General features: G+C 38.0%; 1 protein-coding gene across 10 annotated transcripts in view; it reads right to left on the bottom strand.

The window, feature by feature from the left end:
• The window catches only part of SPATA5 (spermatogenesis associated 5), a 350490-nt gene that overhangs the window by 254628 nt on the left and 82749 nt on the right, over positions 1 to 13113 (bottom strand). The gene's annotated exons all lie outside the window — the stretch shown is intronic.

Genomic DNA, 13113 nt, shown 5'->3' with positions numbered 1-13113 from the left:
TACAGAAAACTCAATGGATAAGAACGAGTGCTTTTTTCCTCCAAAAGCAAAAGGAAGAAAACAAAAACAAAAATCAAACCAATTTGAAAATCAAACCTAGGAAGTTAGCACTGAGAAGAAAATCTGGGTTAGAATAATTCAATTATTACTTACAGGTCACAGTAGTAATGAAAAGTTCTGTGTAATGAAAAGTACATGTGATTTTGTACAGTACATGCTAAGGAATTATATCTGGATGCCTGACCTAAAAATGCAATGCCACTAGCTGAACTGACATGTTACCTGATTCCAAAATTCTATTTTTTGCATGACTTAAAAAAAATTAATATATTTATTTAAATTGAAGGCTAATTACTTTACATTACTGTGGTGGTTTTTGTCATAAATCAACATGAATCAGCCATGGATATACATGTATCTCCCCATCCTGAACCCCCTCCCACCTCTCTCCCTACCCCTTTCCTCTGGGTTGTCCCAGAGCACCAGCTTTGAGTGCCCTGCTTCATGCATCAAACTTGCACTGGTCATCTATTTTACATATGTAACATACATGTTTCAATGTTATTCTATCCAATTGTCTCACTCTCGCCCTTTCTCACATATTCCAAATCTATTCTTTACATCTGTGTCTCTTATGCTGTCTTGCATACAGCGTCGTTGTTACCATCTTTCTGAATTCCATACATATGTGTTAATATACTATATTGGTGTTTCTCTTTCTGACTTCTTCACTCTGTATAATAGGCTCCAGTGTCATTCACCTCATTAGAACTGACTCAAATGCATTCTTTTTCATAGCTAAGGAATAATCCATTGTGTATATGTACAACAACATCTTTATCCATTCTTCTGCCAATGGACATCTAGGTTGCCTCCATGTCCTAGCTATTGTAAATAGTGCTGCAATGAATATTGGGGTACATGTGTCTCTTTCAATTCTGGCTTCCTCAGTGTATATGCCTAGCAGTGGGATTGCTGGGTCGTATGGCAGTTCTATTTCAATATTTTTAAGAAATCTCCACACTGTTCTCCATTGTAGCTGTACTAGTTTGCATTCCCACCAACAGTGTAAGAAGGTTCCCTTTTCTGCACACTCACTTCAGCATTTATTGTTTGTAGACGTTTTGATGGCAGTCATTCTGACTGGTGTGAGATGGTACCTCATTGTGGTTTTGATTTGCATTTCTCTGATAATGAGTGATGATGAGCATCTTTTCATATGTTTGTTAGCCATCTTTATGTCTTCTTTGGAGAAATGTCAGGTTTAGTTCTTTGGCCCATTTTTTATTGGGTTGTTTATTTTTCTGGTATTGAGCTGCATGAGCTGCTTGTATATTTTTGAGATTAATTCTTTGTCAGTTACTTAATTTGCTATTATTTTCTCCCATTCTGAAGACTGTCTTTTCACCTTGCTCATAATTTCCTTCATTGTGCAAAAGCTTTTAATTAGGTCCCTTTAATTTTCATTTCCATTACTCTGGGAGGTGGGGCATAGAGGATCTTACTGTGATTTATGCCAGAGAATGTTCTACTTATGTTTTCCTCTAAGAGTTTTAGTTTCTGGTCTTACATTTAGATCTTTAACCCATTTTGAGTTTATTTTTGTGTATGGTGTTAGAAAGTGTTCTAGTTTCATTCTTTTATAGGTGGTTGACCAGTTTTCCCAGCGCCATTTGTTAAAGAGATTGTCTTTTCTCCATTGTATATCTTTGCCTACCTTGTCAAAGATAAGGTGCCCATAGGTGCGTGGATTTATCTCTGGACTTTCTATTTTGTTCCATTGATCTATATTTCTGTCTTTGTGCCAGTACCATACTGTCTTGATAACTGTAGCTTTGTAGTATAGTCTGAAGTCAAGCAGGTTGATTCCTCCAGTTCCATACTTCTTTCTCAAGATTGCTTTGGCTATTCAAGGTTTTTTTGTGTCTTCATACAAATTGTGAAATTATTTGCTCTAGTTCTGTGAAATATAGCATTGGTAGCTTCATAGGGATTGAGCTGAATCTATAGATTGCTTTGGGTAATATATTCATTTTCACTATATAGATTCTCCCAATCCATGAACATAGTATATCTGTCCATCTATTTGTGTCATCTTTGATTTCTTTCATCAGTGTTTTCTATATACAGGTCTTTATTATGGTTTTCTATATACATGTCTTTTGTTTCTTTAGGTACACTGATTCCTAAGCATTTTATTCTTTTTGTTGCAATGGTGAATGGGGTTGTTTCCTTACTTTCTCTTTCTGTTTTCTCATTGTCAGTGTATAGGAATGCAAAGGAATTCTGTGTATTAATTTTATATCCTGCAACTTTACTATATTTATTGATGAGCTCTAGTAATTTTTTTTGGTGGGGGGGAGAAGGCAATGGCACCCACTCCAGTACTCTTGCCTGAAAAATCCCATGGACGGAGGACCCTGGTAGGCTGCAGTCCATGGGGTCACCAAGAGTCAGATACAACTCAGCGACTTCCCTTTCACTTTTCACTTTCATGCATTGGAGAAGGAAATGGCAACCCACTCCAGTGTTCTTGCCTGGAGAATCCCAGGGACGGGGGAGCCTGGTGGGCTGCCATCTATGGGGTCGCACAGAGTCGGACACGACTGAAGCGACTTAGCAGCAGTAATTTTTTGGTGGCTTCTTTAGGGTTTTCTATGTAGAGGATCATGTCATCTTCAAACAGTGAGAGTTTTACTTCTTTTCCAATCTGGATTCCTTTTACTGCTTTTTCTTCTCTGATTGCTACAGCTAGGACTTCCAAAACTATGTTGAATAGTAGTGGTGAGAGTGGGTACCCTTGTTTTGTTCCTGATTTTAGAGGAAATACTTTCAATTTTTTGCCATTGAGGGTAATGTTTGCTGTGGTTTTGCCATATATGGCTTTTATGTTGAAGTATGTTTCTTCTATGCCTGCTTTCTGGACAGTTTTTATCAGAAATCGGTGTTGAATTTTGTCAAAGGCTTTCTCTGCATCTACTGAGATAATTATATAGTTTTTATCTTTCAATTTGTTAATATGGTGTATCACACAAATTGATTTGCAAATACTGAAAAATCCTTGCATCCCTAGGAGAAAGCCACTTGGTCATGATGTATGATCTTTTTACTATGTTGCTGGCTGAATCCAAAATTCTTTATGAAGTCATCATCACTAAGGAAGGTAATTTTGAATTTGAAGTTCAACTGTCAAAAATTTCTTATTTTCTTGTACAAAAAACTGTAGAAGATTAAATTCAGTTTCAAAGATAAATACATTTTAACACTAACAGAAAACTTAAGGGATCATAAGCTGTGCTGCTATACTTTTTGTTCTATTTGAGGTCAAATATACATCATTGAGGAGAAGGCAATGGCACCCCACTCCAGTACTCTTGCCTGGAAAATCCCATGGACGGAGGAGCCTGGGGGGCTGCAGTCCATGGGGTCGCTGAGGGTCAGACACGACTGAGTGACTTCCCTTTCACTTTTCACTTTTATGCATTGGAGAAGGAAATGGCAACCCACTCCAGTGTTCTTGCCTGGAGAATCCCAGAGACAGAAGAGCCTGGTAGGAGGCTGTCTATGGGGTCGCACAGAGTCGGACACGACTGAAGCGACTTAGCAGCAGCAGCAGCAGCAGCATACATCACTGAGAGACTTCACTTTCAATTTTCACTTTCATGCATTGGAGAAGGAAATGGCAACCCACTCCAGCGTTCTTGCCTGGAGAATCCCAGGAACGGGGGAGGCCGGTGGGCTGCTGTCTGTGAGGTCGCACAGAGTCGGGCATGACTGAAGCGACTTAGCAGCAGCAGCAGCATACATCCAATTATTAAAAACAGAAGAAAATAGCAACTAGCGACAGCAAATTTTACGAAATACTGCTAAATGCTTAATATGCATTATCCCCCTAACTGCTTACAACACACCTTTGAGGCGAATACTCTTATCATAATTTTAGAGAAAAAAATATTGAAGTGAAAAAAAGGTTAAGTAATTTACACAACTTAGTCACACAACTTAGTAGATGATTGAAGCCTCTTAATCATTATGCTGACAATTAGAGAAAATGCCCCAAATGGTAGCCACCAATAAGCAAAAAAGATAAGCAACAGATTAGAATACAAACATTATGTGAGCTACTCACAGAATTTTATTAGTGAAAGAACTTCAGGAGAATCATTTACTCTAAGCTATCTCACTTAAAGCCTGAGGAAAACAAAGCAAAAGAAATTAAGTGAAATACCAAAAGTCCTAGACAAACTAAATGACAGAAAATAGAGGATTTGAGTTTCCAGAATACTAATACTACACTTTCTAAAAACTGTATGTCCTCTGATTTTCAAGTTCTAAAAAGAAAAAAATAAATAAAAAAGGAAATGTCCTCAAGACTAGACACAATAGCAGCAATTCAAATTCAAAGGTTTTTGTTGGAAGAGATCAGGTGGCAAGGGCAAAGTCTAATTTTCAATAAATAGCTGCTAGCATGGCTTAGTTTGAACATTCTTTGGCATTGCCTTTCTTTGGGATTGGAATGAAAACTGATCTTTTCCAGTCCTGTGGCCACTGCTGAGTTTACCAAATTTGCTGGCATACTGAGTGCAGCACATTCACAACATCATCTTTTAAGATTTGAAATAGCTCAACTGGAATTTCATCACCTCCACTAGCTTTGTTCGTAAAGATGCTTCCTAAGGCCCATTTGACTTCACATTCCAGGATGTCTGGCTCTAGGAGAGTGATCACACCATTGTGGTTATCTAGGTCATGAAGATCTTTTTTGAATAGTTCTTCTGTGTATTCTTGCTACCTTTTCTTAATATCTGCTGTTTCTGTTACATTCATACCATTTCTTTCCTTTACTGTGCCCATCTTTGCAAGAAATGTTCCCTTGGTATCTCTAATTTTCTTGAAGAGATCTCTAGTCTTTCCCATTCCATTGTTTTCCTCTATATCTTCGCACTGATCACTGAGGAAGGCTTTCTTATCTCTCCTTGGTATTCTTTGGAACTCTGCATTCAAATGAGTATATCTTTCCTTTTCTCTTTTGCCTTTTGCTTATTTTCTTTTGCAGCTATTTGTAAGGCCTCCTCAGACAACCATTTTGCCTTTTTGAATTTCTTTTTCTTGGGGATGGTCTTGATCACTGCCTCTGGTACACTGTCATGAACCTCTATCCATAGTTCTTCAGGCACTTTGTCTGTGAGATCTAATCCCTTGAATCTATTTGTCACTTTCACTGAATAATCGTAAGGGATTTGATTTAGGTCATACCTGAATGGTCTAGTGGTTTTCCCTACTTTCTTCAATTTAAGTCTGAATTTGGCAATAAGGAGTTCATGACCTGAGTCAGTCAGTTCCCAGTCTTATTTTTGCTGACTCTATAGAGTTTCTTCATTTTTGACTGCAAAGAATATATTCAATCTGATTTCAGTATTGACCATCTGGTGATGTTGATGTGTAGAGTCCTCTCTTGTGTTGTTGGAAGAGGGTGTTTGCTATGACCAGTGCATTCTCTTGGCAAAACTTTATTAGCATTTGGCTTGCTTCGTTCTGTACTTCTAAGCCAAATTTCCATGTTACTCCAGGTATCTCTTGACTTCCTACATTCACATTCCAGTTCCCTATAATGAAAAGGGTATCTTTTTTGCATGTTAATTCTAGAAGGTCTTGTAGATTTTCATAGAACCATTCAACTTCAGCTTCTTCAGCATTACTGGTTGGGGCATATTCTTGGATTACTGTGATATTGAATGGTATGCCTTGGAAACGAACAGAGATCATTCTGTTGTTTTTGAGATTGCATCCAAGTACTGCATTTCGGACTCTCTTGTTGACTGTGATGGCTACTCTATTTCTTCTAAGGGATTCTTGCCCAGAGTAGGAGATATAATGGTCATCTGAGTTAAATTCACCCATTCCAGTTAATTTCAGTTCACTGATTCCTAAAATGCGTATGTTCACTCTTGCCATCTCCTGTTTGACCATTTCCAATTTGCCTTGATTCATGGACCTAACATTCGAGGTTCCTATGCAATATTGTTCTTTACAGTATTAGGCTTTACTTCTATCGCCAGTCACATCCACAACTGGATGCACTCATCTCAAATGCTAGCAAAATAATGCTCAAAATTCTTCAAGCCAGATCTCAACAGTACATGAACCGTGAACTTCCAGATGTTCCAGCTAGATTTAGAAAAGGCAGAGGAACAAGAGATCAAATTGCCAACATCTATTGGATCATTGAAAAAGCAAGAGAGTTCCAGAAACACATCTTCAGTTCAGTTCAGTTCAGTCGCTCAGTCGTGTCCGACTCTTTGCAACCACATGAATCTAAGCACGCCAGGCTTCCCTGTCCATCACCAACTCCCAGATTTCACCCAAACACATCCACTTCTGCTTTATTGACTATGCCAAAGCCTTTGACCATGTGAACCACAACAAACCGTGGAAAATTCTTCAAGAGATGGGAATGCCAGACCACTTGACCTGTTTCCTGAGAAATCTGTATGCAGGTCAAGAAGCAACAGTTAGGACTGGACATGGAACAACAGACTGGTTCCAAATATGGAAAGGAGTACATCAAGGCTGTATATTGTCACCCTGCTTATTTAACTTATATGCAGAGTACATCATGTGAAATGCCAGACTGCATAAAGCCCAAGCTGGAATCAAGATTGCCAAGAGAAATATGAATAACCTTTGTCACTAAATTCCAATAAATTATTAATTGATAATAAGTATTGAAGGACAGTATTGAAGAATCGCCAGGAGAAATATCAATAACCTCAGATATGCAGATGACACCACCCTTATGGCAGAAAGTGAAGAAGAACTAAAGAGTCTCTTGATGAGAGTGGCAGAGGAGTGAAAAAGTTGGCATAAAACTCAATATTCAGAAAACTAAGATCATGGCATCTGGCCCCATCATTTCACGGAAAATTGATGGGAAATAATGGACAGAGGCGAGAGACTTTATATTTTTTGGCTCTAAAATCACTGCAGATGCTGACTGTCGCAAAGAAATTAAAAGATGCTTGCTCCTTGGAAAAAAAGCTATGACCAACCTAGACAGCATATTAAAAAGCAGAGACATTACTTTGCCAACACAAGTCTGTCTAGTCAAAGCTATGGGTTTTCCAGTAGTCATGTATGGATATGAAAGTTGGACTATAAAGAAAGCTGAGTGCTGAAGAATTGATGCCTCTGAACTGAGGTGTTGGAGAACACTCTTGAGAGTCCCTTAGACTGCAAGGATCCAACCAGTCCATCCTAAAGGAAATCAGTCCTGAATATTCATTGGTAGGACTGATGCTGAAACTGAAACTCCAATACTTTGGCCACCTGATGCCAAGAATGACTCATTTGAAAAGAACCTTATGCTGGGAAAGATTGAAAGTGGGAGGAGAAGGGGAGTACAGAGGATGAGATGGTTAGAAGGCATCACCGACTCGATGGACACGAGTTTAAACAAGCTCCAGGAGTTGGTGATGGGCAGGGAAGCCTGGAATGTTGCAGTCCATGGGGTCACAAAGAGTTGGTCATGACTGAGCAACTGAACTGAACTGAGCAGAGGTTACTTTGAAAAAAAGAATTTTATTGATAACTAATTTTGAGAGACCAATAGTATCTACTTACAAGGGTTAGATACATATGGAATCTCACATTTGCTCATAAACAAAAAAAAGGAATAATACATCCCTAAAATAGATAAGACTGATAAAACTAGATAAGGTTGTTTCTATTCTAGTTTTACTTGCCAAAATAACTATGTTATGATAGTCCTGCCACATTTCACCTGGCTAGAAAAGTGCCTCATTGATAAGGGTGATCAATAAACCCACCGAAAGTACCATAAATTGGGGTGTTAGTTTTAATTTTTCCATGATAAAGATTTCAAACGCTTAAGTTTATAAAACAACAAAAATAACAAATACATATAAACATATGTCCAACTGTTCTATTAATCTAGTGGAAACTAACCTGACTTATCTCTTTGTTTTAGTGTTTTCCACCATTCCAGTCACAAATTCAAGTACAGTAGTCATAGATTGCTGCTGTTGCTAAGTCACTTCAGTCATGTCCAACTCTGTGCGACCCCAGAGACGGCAGCCCACCAGGCTCCCACGTCCCTGGGATTCTCCAGGCAAGAACACTAGAGTGGGTTGCCATTTCCTTCTCCAATGCATGAAAGTGAAAAGTGAAAGTGAAGTTGCTCAGTCATAGCCGACTCTTAGCGACCCCATGGACTGCAGCCTACCAGGGTCCTCCGTCCATGGGATTTTCCAGGCAGGAGTACTGGAATGGGGTGCCATTGCCTTCTCCAGTCATAGATTATGCTCTTGCAATTTTGCCCCTTTAATCACTACTGGGTTTTTTCCCAGTCTTCTCAAGGGCTTTTAAATGTGTCTGACACCTGCTTGTTACTTTTGGCTTTTACAATTCATATCCAGCTTTTATAAATTCCAAAATGTCTAGGGAAGGCAAGTTAACCCAAGTGTTAACTATGGTTAAATGTTATGGAATAAGCTCATAAAAACCCAAACTCACATGAGGTAGAATTACATATAGAAATGTGAGTAAAGGATCTTGAAAATTAATAAAAAGTATAGCACTAGCCCACAAAAAAGGCCACTTTGGGAAGGTACTTCAAAGAGTTTGAAAACTGGCATTAGGTACTAGGCAAGAAATGCCTGGATTAGTAAAAAAACCTAAAAAAGTGACAGCGGCTGGCAAGGAAGGAAATAGAATCCAAACTGTTTTCTCAAAAATTATAACACAAACCTTCCCCACAATTCATTCATTCAAGAAAAGAAAAGGACACATTTCTTTAGAACTTAACAATGTGGGCACCATGCTGACTACAATTCAGCTAGCTATAGTGTGCCTACGCACACACCCTGGCCCCAGAAAAGTCCCTTATATTATTATCGATCACTCTCAACGCTGTCAATCTTCTTTACTGACTACTGTACAGCATCTTAAACGTGAGGTCTCAATTTCCATTTTTTCATCCCTAGAAATGACCATTCTCTTGAGCTACAAGGAGTAGTAGAAGTAGTAGTGTTAGTTGCTCAGTTATGTCTGACTCTTGGCAACCCCATGGACTGCAGCCCGTCAGGTTTCTCTGCCCATGGAGTTTTCCAGGCAAGAATACTGGAGTGGACTGTCATTCCCTTGTCCAGAGGCTCTTCCCCACCTTGATTGAACCAGGGTCTCCTGCATTCCAGGCTGATTCTTTACCGTTTGAGCTACAGGGAAGCCCCCTTCAGCTACAAATTTGTGTTCAACACCCTTTTAGACATCTCTGTCACCCTGTTCTAAAGGCATTTCAAACTCCACAAGTCTAAATCCCAAATGGGTACCTGCTTTCCCACCTCGAATCTACTTTTCCTCCTCATCCGCTAACTCTTCCTAGAGTTAGTGTAGTTTTAATGACCTGCCAGTCATTAAAAGTAAAATTTTAATCACCTTTAACTTCTTTCTCATTTCTCACATACAATTAATCATCAAGATTCAAAATGCTAATCATTTTGCTACCTCATTTGTTTATTCTCACTGAATTATGAGTTTTGGTAGGTAGTAAGAAGCCCTTCTAACTACTTCATTTACCATGTACAGTGCCTGACACACAGAAGGTGCTTAATATATATTTGAATTGTTGCTACAAAAGTAAAATATTTACAAACAGCTTAAGTGTTATAGACATGAATTAAATTTCATTCAAAAGAGATTTAAAAGAAGTAAAAAATAATTCAATCTCTCTCAACTGAAATCCACAGGTAAAAAATTAAACTAATACAATAACAAAGTTTTCTATTAAATATTCTAGTTCTCTTTCCTGGAAATGTAAAAACATTCTTTTCTTTTATATTTCTCTAGGTCTTTTTGGATTCCAAATACTAAAGGTTTTATTTCTTGTATATATATTGTCATTTTTCTTTTTACTTTTAGCCAAATGTTATAGAATACTTTCATGTCAAGACATCAATTTGATACAAACTCAACTAAAAAAAATAACTTATTAACATATATGGTTTTAATATATATTTCAGCTTTAACATGGCAGCATATATAGTGCACAAATAACACTAAATTTAAGCAAATTCAATCTAACTCCTACATAACTCTGTGATTCTGACCATGGCAGAGTAACTATTCTATCTGTCCTAAGAAAAATAGAGAACTATTAGTTATTCCCTAATAGCATTAAACATTACTAAAACTAAGTATATGTCTTTAACTCTGATGTCAGTAACTGTCAACTTAAAGAGTATGGGGCACATAAGACAACACTATTTGGAGACATAATGGAGATTTTAAATTAAAAAAAAAAAAAAACAAAAACTCTAACAGAAGTTAAAGAAGAAACAAATGGTTTCAGACTCTAGATGAACACAAATAGCAATAAAAACCTGTAGAAAGAGAATAAAGACTTAGGGTCCACAAAAGACATGGAACTGGACATAGTTACTGGTGAGACTCTAAATTAGAATCTGCACCCAAGGTAAAAGAAAAAATGTAACTAAAACACTAAAGGCAAGTATTCTTTATAATGCTGGTCTGGGTCTGGGGCCAGAACCAACATACTTTTAATGGCTTCAACGGAGAACTCAAACAGCCAAGCTCATAGCAGCCCCAAACGCAGTTTTCTTCAGCCAACCTCCTAAGGGCTTTTCTCAGTAACTTTCCGCTAATTTGGAGAACATGAACAGGAGAGTGATGAACAGGTCTCCTCCAAAGGCCTCACCCAAGGAACTGACAATCTCCCCATGATTCTTTTCTTTCTCTGCATTCCACCCGTCATGTATAGCGCAATACAGAAATCTGAGCTGGCCTTTTAAACTTCAGCTATACTCAGTCAGGTCATAATATGGCTCAATCTGTGATACTGACCCTAATACTTAAATAAATTCACAGATTTTTCTTTTTCTTTTGGTTAAGTTTAAGGTTTACAGAGGTCTTCTCTGATGGCTCAGTGGTAAAGAATCTGCCTGCAATGCAGGAGACATGGGTTTGATCCCTGGGTCGAGAAGATCCCCTGGAGGAGAAAATGGCACTCCAGTATTCTTGCCTGGAAAATCCTTTGGACAGAGGATCCTGTCGGGCTACAGTCCATGGGGCAGCAAAGAATCAGACATGACTGAGCACTCATCCGAGGTTTACAGAAGAATTGAGCATACAGTACCAAGACTTTCCATATATTCACTCCTACCCCAATACATACTGTTTCTCCTATTCTTATTATATATTATTAATATGGTATATTTGTTACAACCAGTGAAAGAATAATGATATATTACTATTAATTGAAGTCCACAGTTTATTCAGAGTTCCTCAATTTCTACCTAACGTCCTTTTCTGTTCCAGGATCTCACCCAGGAAACCAAAACAGTATATTTCGCTCTCCTGTCTTCTTGGGCTCCTCCTGGCTGTGACAGTTTCTCAGACTTTCCCTATTTTTGATGACCCTGACAGTTTCAGGGGCTTCCCTCATAGCTCAGTTGGCAAAGAATCTGCCTGCAATGCAGGAGACCCGGGTTCAATCCCTGGGTTGGGAAGATCTCCTGGAGAAGGAAATGGCAACCCACTCCAGTATTCTTGCCTGGAGAATTCCATGGACAGAGGAGCCTGGCAGGCTACAGCCCATGGGGTCGAAAGAGTTGGATGCAACTCAGTTTCAGGAGTAGTGGTCAGGTATTTTACAGAATTAATGTCCTTCAATTTGGGTTTGCCTGCTGTTTTTCTCATAGGTAAACATGGGTTATGAGTGTTTGGGAGGAAGACGTTGGGAATAAAGTACCATTCTCATCACATCATACATACAAGGGTACATACTAACAACATGACTAATCCTAATGATGTTAACCATGATCATCTGGCTGAGGCAGGTTTCTCCACTACCAAGTAACTCTTCATTTCCCTCCTTTCCACATTGAATCCTCAGTAAGGAAGTCATAACTATATGCAGGAGTTAAGTAGTTAGGCCCTCTAAAACTTCTTCATTTATGGCTTTAATATAATTCTCTCCAAAGGCCTATACAGATGAAAAAACTAAGTCTTAGAGAACTTGTTAAGGCTATAGACCTAAAAAGTGCTAGTATTAGAAACTGAACCAAAGCTATCTGAATCCCAGCTTCATGCTCTTTTCATTGTAACACACTCAATTTCAAGGGCACAAATTATATACTAATGAGTAAATTTCAAGCTCTACATTATTCAACCTGTAGTCTTTGCTCCTGAACTTCCATTTAATTTATCAGATTCCTGTTTCTTTGGCAGTGCTTACCCTTTCTTATCAATTCAACCAACTTCCACTCCAAAGCTATGCTATTTTCCTCAGTTTTCTGTGCCCTTGAGAAGCAAAATTATTTTTTAAACTAGGTCCCAGAAATGTCTTTCCATGTCTCTGAACCTGCCCTATAGAAACTGCCTGAACTATCTTTTCTAGTAACTTGGTGTAATTAATGAAAAAGAGTACTGGACACTAGTTTTATTTAAAAAAAAAAAAAAAAAAGGAAGATTATACTATACAGTAGTTCAGAGCTTAGACTCTGGAGTCAGAAAGTCCTGAGATCAAATTTTGGTTCTATCACCATTCCTTTGACTTGGAAAAGTCAGTTCACGTTCTTAAACATCATTATCCTTATTTGTCATCCTAGAAACTAAACTTAAAGCATTCTGTATATAAAAGAGGTATCTATGCAGTTTTTCATGTAGTATCTGTAAAATAAAAGCTCTATGATTTATAGACTAGCCTACATGATTTTTTAAAAAATGCTTAAAAATGGACATGGAATTTATACATTTCAGATTAACTTGTACCTTTGGTAACAGAATAGTAGGGCATCTAGTTAAATGGACAATAGTAATTATTCTGAATTGTGCACTGATTTCAATAAAATACAGGGTTGTGGTTTTTTTTTGTTTTCCTGAAAATGGGACATATTTTGGACAATTCCTCTATGAGAGATGTATCAGAAAAAAATTTCCTCCAAAACTCAAGGATATACTAGGTTCATTATATTCTTGTACTTGACAATACTGTTCATAAAGGACTTGCCGAAAATCCCTGTCAGAGGCCTAACCCCCCTTCTTCCAGAATCAGTAACAGTTCTTCATAAAGTGAAA

The sequence above is a fragment of the Bubalus bubalis genome, chromosome 17, assembly GCF_019923935.1.
Source record: "Bubalus bubalis isolate 160015118507 breed Murrah chromosome 17, NDDB_SH_1, whole genome shotgun sequence".
In the NCBI taxonomy this organism is placed as follows: Eukaryota; Metazoa; Chordata; class Mammalia; order Artiodactyla; family Bovidae; genus Bubalus; species Bubalus bubalis.
The sequence above is the reverse complement of the archived record's forward strand: the minus strand, read 5'-3'. Positions and strand labels throughout refer to the sequence as shown.